Source organism: Wasmannia auropunctata, unplaced genomic scaffold (assembly GCF_000956235.1).
Source record: "Wasmannia auropunctata unplaced genomic scaffold, wasmannia.A_1.0 LD336106.1, whole genome shotgun sequence".
Classification (NCBI taxonomy): Eukaryota; Metazoa; Arthropoda; class Insecta; order Hymenoptera; family Formicidae; genus Wasmannia; species Wasmannia auropunctata.
The window spans coordinates 3585729-3593342 of NW_012026784.1; the positions used below are offsets into that span (position 1 = coordinate 3585729).

The following is a 7614-nucleotide window of genomic DNA, read 5'->3' on the forward strand; positions in this document are numbered from 1 at the left end:
GAGCAACGATTGGAAGCGTAGAAAAACAATTATTACTTAGAATGCAATTTGTGGTAATTCGTACGCTCGGCTAAAGTAAAGACAGCAAAAATTGCGTCTGGCAGTAAGTGCCGGATTTTCCAAGAGATGGCACTTCAATAAGATAAGGACATTCCACGTGTTTGAGTGAGACCAGAAGATATTGTAAGAAGTTCATTTAGAGATACTACTGACACTGAAGAGTCTGCTTTATCGACCTTGTACAAATTTGGCCGACCTTTCAGCATCTTCTTAAGCGTTAAAACGGAGCGTAGCCGCATATTGTTATTAGCATTATCCATGCAAAGTGTATTACAAGGAGGTTATTCATTCGAATTACACCTCGTGTGTGGATATGTCACAGCAAAGATAAAGATCCCATAGTTTTGTTACTCTTGTACCATTTTTTTATTCCAAATGTCAGCGATATTATAATTTTCAAGTCTTATAACTCGAAAAGTATTTAACAGAAAATAACTTTATCATAGTGTTTTGAAAAGCTCTCGACTTCATCTACAAGAATATACGAGAACAAGGTGAAAAGTTCTCGTCCTGACATAAAAATGGCATCAAATAGCTATGATTTTTCTTAAGTTTGATCTTTCAGAGGCCTACCGAAAAAGTTTTAGACAAATGCGATTAGTAGTTTGTCTCTTATGTCGAGTAAAGCAAGTTTTGGTATTTCTCGAAAAATGGATAAAATCGAATATCTGCAATTGCAGTCGCAAAACTTCAAAATCACTAGGAGGGGGGGTTAAATTTGATATTTTTAAGATGTCATAAACTAATCACACAGCCATATTTTAAGACATTTAAAAGTCTTAAAATAAGAGTAAACTAGCTAAAAACTAAAGATTGAATACACATACGAAAATTTTGTCATAAAAAATTTAAAATAGAAAAAGTAACGATAAAAGTAATTGTATAATTCGTTACCATTACCGAAAAAATGTAACTACGTTTTACTGTTACAGTTACCAAAAAATAAACTAACGCTGTTACCAATCCGTTACAAAAAAAAGTAACGATAACGGCATTACAAGTAATGAGTTACTTCCAATCTTTGAATTTTGATATCAGTGTTATTATTTTTTGTTAACTTTATACATTTGGCATACTTAGATTTTTATTTAAATTATATAAATTAATATATACTTACGTTTTCATCAAATTATTGCATCACAAACATTGTTGTAAAACTTTTGTAATTTCTAAGCTATACTTATTAAATGGTTCATGCATGAGGTTCTGGTTACATCGATATTTCGTTACATAGTGTGAAATCGTTTTTATCGCAAGCAGATGATTCTATTTTTCAAATTTTTCATGCTTGTACAAATGAAAAAATCTCGATAGTTATTCCACCATAATTATCCATTTATAATTAACTTTTCTTGATAATATAACTTGTGTGGATACTCGTTTGGATTGTGATATCATGTTGCAATATATGTTTGCAATATATAGATCGACATTAATTGATTAAATTGATATTTACTCGTGCAACGCAAATTTATGGACACTATAGTTGATTACCGCAAAAAATAGTGATTTTATTATTGCTCGATTAGCAAGCTCTCTTCGTTCTCAGATATAAAATATGTGATATATTACTAGAAGCATTATAAACCGTGAAATGATCGTGATTAATGAGACAGTATATATTTCACATTTCAAACAATAAATTTTATATATAATACATCATAGTTAACAATATGTAAAATATAATCTAATTTAAAATATAGTCTAATGTAAAATATAAACTAATTTAAAAAATTACATATATTGTAAAATTATATAAATAATTATTGATACTATGTATGTAATTATCGTGTTAAAAAATATTCGCCGACATTTGCGAACATATGTATAAATTTATAATACATATACATATAAGTGTTAGTGAATATTTTTTGTATATGTTTGCTCATGTACATACACGAGCGCGCATACATTTATACAATTCTAATAATTAAGACAATGGAATTGTATATTGCAGATGATCTTTTGGATCAGTTTTCCTCGTTTTTCCTGTATTCGGAACAGACACTGACGATATGGTAAAGACATTTGACAAAGTGTTATATTATTTGTGTTAAGAATTATAATATAAGCAATAATGTGTGAAAAAAAATAGCCAAGACGAGCAAAAAAAGGATGTTGAATAAGAATAAATAATCTTTTTAAATGAAATTAGAAGAAAAAAATGACAAAAACATTTCTCTCTCTTTCTCTCTCTTTTGAATATATTTAATCTTCGTCAGTTTAAAAGAGTATGTAATAATAATATAAATAAATAATAATATAGAATGAAGGGGACATTACTTCGTAATTATAACTGAACACGTAGAAGATACAATTCTATCAAAAAATCCAAATTTAAAATAACCAAAATAAAATAAGAGGTATGTTAAAACCTAAACGCAATAAATAATAATTAATAATAATAAATATTCAACGTCAAACAGTAGAAGCAAGAATTACATAGGTCAATAATATAAAACATGGTGATGACAATTTGTCGATTCGAGCTTGATTTTTTATTTTTTATTATTTTATTTTAATATTTTTTCTTTATACGTTTTTATAGCATCTTAATTTATTTCTTAATTTTATAACTTTATCTTTTTTTTTTTTATTTATCTAGATTTGATTTTAATTAATTTAAGATTTGATTCCACATTTTAATATATTTTTGGATTTTTGACTTCTTGAGACTTGAGATTGAACAAGATTCTCGCTTTATTATCATCATGTTTTATATCATTGATCTATATCTATGTGCTTTCTAAATTTTTAAAAGTAAAATCCGAAGGAGTGAAAACTTCACTCGGTAGTGAAAATTGATTGCCTCTCGGAATACATTGAAATTTCACTTTTTGGAAGAAATTATTTACTCTTTATTTGGATTTATTCTTCAACTCTAAAAAAGTTTCATGTTTCACTCTATAATAGAGGATTTTAATATTCTAATTTCATGATGTTACGATTTTTACATTCGACGCTTCTGACAAGAGGCAAAGGACTTGAAAGAGAAAAGAAAGCGAGAATTTTATTAGAGAAAAAATTATTGATTCTTATAACGCAACACCTTTTTTACTCATTTTGGCCGTTTTCTTTCCTTTATTGCTTTGCAATTAACAAGTCTTGCTTTTCCTTTATTATAATATAAATCTATGGATGTTAATAGTAAATGAGTAGTATATATATGAATAATTATTCTCAGGATGCAATATGGCTTCAGTACGTTGGCATGCCTTTGGGAACAGTTTTCTTTCACCAGTCATCGTGTTACTCTTGCTACTGTGTCCACGCAATTCAACAGGTCAGTAAGAAACATGTGGAACAAATTAAAACGTTTCACACGTTCAGTAAAAATTGACAACTTTTTATATATAACTTTAATATATACAATAACTTAAGGCGATGCTGGAATACCGACATTTGCAGTTGGAACGATAACTTCGAAAATACTGAATGGAATTAAAATTGCTTTTACAGGATTGAAATAAACATAAAATGTAAGGTGGCAAGCTATTTTTTTATAGTAAAAACGACAAAAACTTAAAAAATTACCTTTTTATAAATCGTACAGCTATCGTAACCTATCACCTGACGTAAACATTTCATTGGTATAAAAGTTCTGTAGTTCATATGTACAAAATAAGTAGCTTGCCCTCTTCGGATTACAGGAACAATTAATACAAGACCTTTTGAGCTACGATTAAAAGCGTAGAAAAAGATTTATCGTTCCAACTGCAATTTATGGTAATTCGCACGCTTAGCTAAGGTAAAGACAGTAAAAATTGCATCTAGCAGTAAATGTCGGATTTTGTAACAGATGGCACTTCAATAAGTTAGATAAAGACATGCATGTGAGACAAAAGATATTGTATGAAGTTTATTTAGAGATACCACTGACACCGAAGAGTCTGTTTTATTGACCTCGTGCAAATTTTTTTGACCTTCCGGCATCGCCTTAATATATACCTAACTTTACATATATAATATTAATTATAAAATCTGTGCGATATATAGTATGCATAGAATAGGTATAGCATTTTTTAGAAATTTTCTTGGTGCTTGGAATAATTTTATAAAAGTTAAGTTATATTCTAAAAAATTAACTGCGAGTATTAATTAATTTCCATTTAAATTTGACATATTTATCATTTGTAATAATAAAATATTTTATTATTTTTTTAAATAACGTAATATGAATAATAATAACATGTATTAGAGTATTTCATTCTAATAATCATGTTATTATTATTCATATTACGTTATTTTAAAAAAAAACGCGCGCGCGCGCGCGCGCGTGTGTGTGTGTGTGTGTGTGTGTGTGTGTGTGTGCGTGCGCGCGCGCGCGCGCGTGCGTGCAGGGTCGAATAATATGTATGTACAGTCATGGACACGTCGGTTGCAACACTTTCTTTTTTATAGGTTTCAAAACGTGTTAATATTTTGCAAATGCGGACCACGATCGGTGTTATACTGTCTCTAGAGAACTCTACTAAAGACTCTACTACTCTACTAAAGATAGAAGACTACTCTACTAAAGATAGTACATCGTGGTTCGCATTTGCAAAATATAAGTTATCTATAAAATATATATTATGTATATTAAATATATACAAGGTTGGGAAGTAACTCGTTACTTGTAACGAAGTTACAGTTACAGTTACTTTTTTTCAATAACTGTAACTTAACTTCATTACTTTCTTTCCATGTGTAACTGTAACTTAACTTAGTTAGATTTTTTAAGTAACTAGTAACTAATTTAATAGTTACTTTTACAGTTACTTTATATATGTCAAATCGTCACTTTCATGGATCAAAATTATGGAACTCTTTCGCTCAATCACCTAATCGTAATGTTGATTGTAATTATATGAAATATTTAAAATGCTCATATTTAAATACGCGCATTACTTTTTTTTTAAAATAAAATTATATAATATATAAATGTAAACTACTCTCTTTTTTATAATGTCACGTCTTTTTTTTATAATGCTAATGTTGCTTTATTAAAAGTAACTGAAAAGTAATGATTCGTTACTTTTTGAGTAACTGTAACTGTAACATGTTACTTTTTGGAGTCGGTAACTTGTAACGGTAACTAGTTACTTTTTGAGAAACAAAAACTGTAACTGTAACTAGTTATTTTTACAAAGTAATTTTCCCAACCTTGAATATATATTAGAAACCTATAAAAAAAATGTGTTGCAACCAATGTATGACTGTACAAGCGAGCACGATGTGATTCCTTATGGAAAAATAAGAAAAAAATGTAGAATAAAATTTTTTTAAATTTTCGGGCTTACAATTAGTTTTCGAGAAAATTGAGTTTAAAAATCTGCTGCGTACACATACTGTTACAACTAAGGTACAGTTTGTCGAGCAACGTATAATGGCGTATCGTGCTTAAACAACACTTTGTAAGTGTGTAACAAAACTCTATTGTGCTGAACAATTAGTTTTTGTTCAAATATCACGACAACGAATTACATGAACAGGGAGTGTGTCGATATAATCCGGGCTTTTGGAAACCTGTAATGGTAATTTATCCGCTATTGCTCATTATCGAAAAGAGCGAAATTCTAATCAGCGTGTTCTCGTTCCAAAAACAATTCAAAGAGTGAAGCGAAGTCTTTTAAAGTATAGATCTTTTGCACCGTAGCAATTCTGTAATTAATAGAATAAAATTTTGTTTAGTACAAATTTTCTGTGTTTTTCCTTGAACTTAGTAGCTTTTAAATGGCGTGTAGATATTATTAACATTATTTATAAATACAATTATACGCGTTATACGTCGCCCAACAAACCGTACTTTCGTTGTAACAGCATGTATATGTAAGGAATTTTCAAACCCGATTTTTTTGAAAACTAAGCCGAAAACAAAATAAATTTTATTCTATGTATATTTTTGCAATTGAGCAAAGCCTGTTAAAATGGTTTATTAGTGGACGTGGCCCGGTTTTATGTGCAAAATTAACACTGTCCATCCATTGATCCAATATCAGCCATTATTATTTTATTGCGGACTTAATCCGGTTCCAAGTGGGCAATGTCGATTTGGCATTGCCAAATCTCCGTGGGCAGAGTCAGTGCGTTACGAAGTGACGCAGGAGGTTATGGTAGACGCTACTTGTAGTATTCGTTACATACATAATGTTAATAATCCAGTAAACAATTTGGTAATAAATTGTCGCCAAATTAACAAATTCACGCAAAATTTGTCGACAAATTCTACGCCATCTGTCCGCTCATGATTTGTCAGCAAACCTTGGCCGACAAAACCTGACGCCAAATATCAAGTAAACCTTGTCGTATCCGATGAGAACAGGTACGAGGAATCGATGTTCATATCATGTCGATTATCCAGATGAAGTCCACGTTTATACCAATTGAGTGAATTATCCACTCAAAAATGTTACTAGAATTCACGTGGAAATCCAATCGACATTTTGAATCGATTTTTCTAAGAATTTTTTCAAAATATCCACACAAATACACTGAGAAAAAAGATTTTAATAAAAAAAAGAAATTTTTATTTTATTTTATGATTACATTTTATTTTATTATTATTTTTAGAGCTTAATTTGTGTTCAACTATTTCGCATTTTTTTATTTTATTAATTTTACGATTTATACGCAGGTTTACAATTTTTGAAAATACATCTGAGATTTGAACCTAAGAACATCAGACTTATACGCTGACGCTTTGTTTGAGTATAGTTTTATTTGTGGGGGATAATACAGTAATAGTTTTACAACGTTGAGAAAAAAACTATATAATAAAATATTTTTAAAAGCTCTCGAAATAAGCTACAAGAATATGCAACGAAAAATGGGGGCTTCCATTGCGCCAAGTATTTTGATATAAAAATTATTTTATTAAGATTTAGTTTTTTCATTTTGTAGTGTACAAACATGCTAATTGGGTTGTAAATTAATCATTTTATGGGAGTATAATTTGACGCCAATTATTGACAACAAATATTTTATACAAACGATATACATATCACTTAGGTTGAATAAGATAATTTTTATTTAACTTAATGCCATTTACTGATATCAAATCTTTTATACAAGTAATAGTAATTGATTAATAAGACACCGTACATAATTTTTATTTAACTTGACGCCATTTACAGATATCAAATCTTTTATAAAAATAATAGTAATTGATTAATAAGACACCGTACATAATTTTTATTTAACTTGACGTCATTTATTGATATCAAGTTATTTATACAGGTAATAGCAATACAGGGTGTCCCAGAACTGGCGTACCGCCAGAAACCAGCGTATTCTCCGTGAAATTCTAAGACGAAAAGTTCTTTACCAAAACGCGATCCGATGAATAGAATTTGAAAGGTAAGCTATTGAAGTTCACGAATGGGCGCGCGCAGAATTCGTGTGGTCAGGCACGTCCGAGACTGGCGCGAGGCACTTCAGACACTTGCTCGTGTCATAACGTATTTCTTATTACTCTGCTTTGCATTTAATTTAATTAATTAGTCAAAAATGTTTAAAATACATGATGAATTTGTTATAATAGTTTAAAAATTATTTAAAACATGTGCAAATTAT

The 7614-nt window shown here is 29.5% G+C and overlaps 1 long non-coding RNA gene across 1 annotated transcript in view; it reads left to right on the forward strand.

Moving 5' to 3' along the window:
- LOC105452517 overlaps window positions 1-3427 on the forward strand; it is a 19027-nt gene extending 15600 nt beyond the window's left edge. Inside the window, exons 2-3 of the long non-coding RNA XR_974736.1 lie at window positions 2018-2078; window positions 3245-3427. This is a non-coding gene — a long non-coding RNA (uncharacterized LOC105452517). The remainder of the gene's footprint in view (window positions 1-2017; window positions 2079-3244) is intronic.
- Window positions 3428-7614: the final 4187 nt, after the last annotated feature.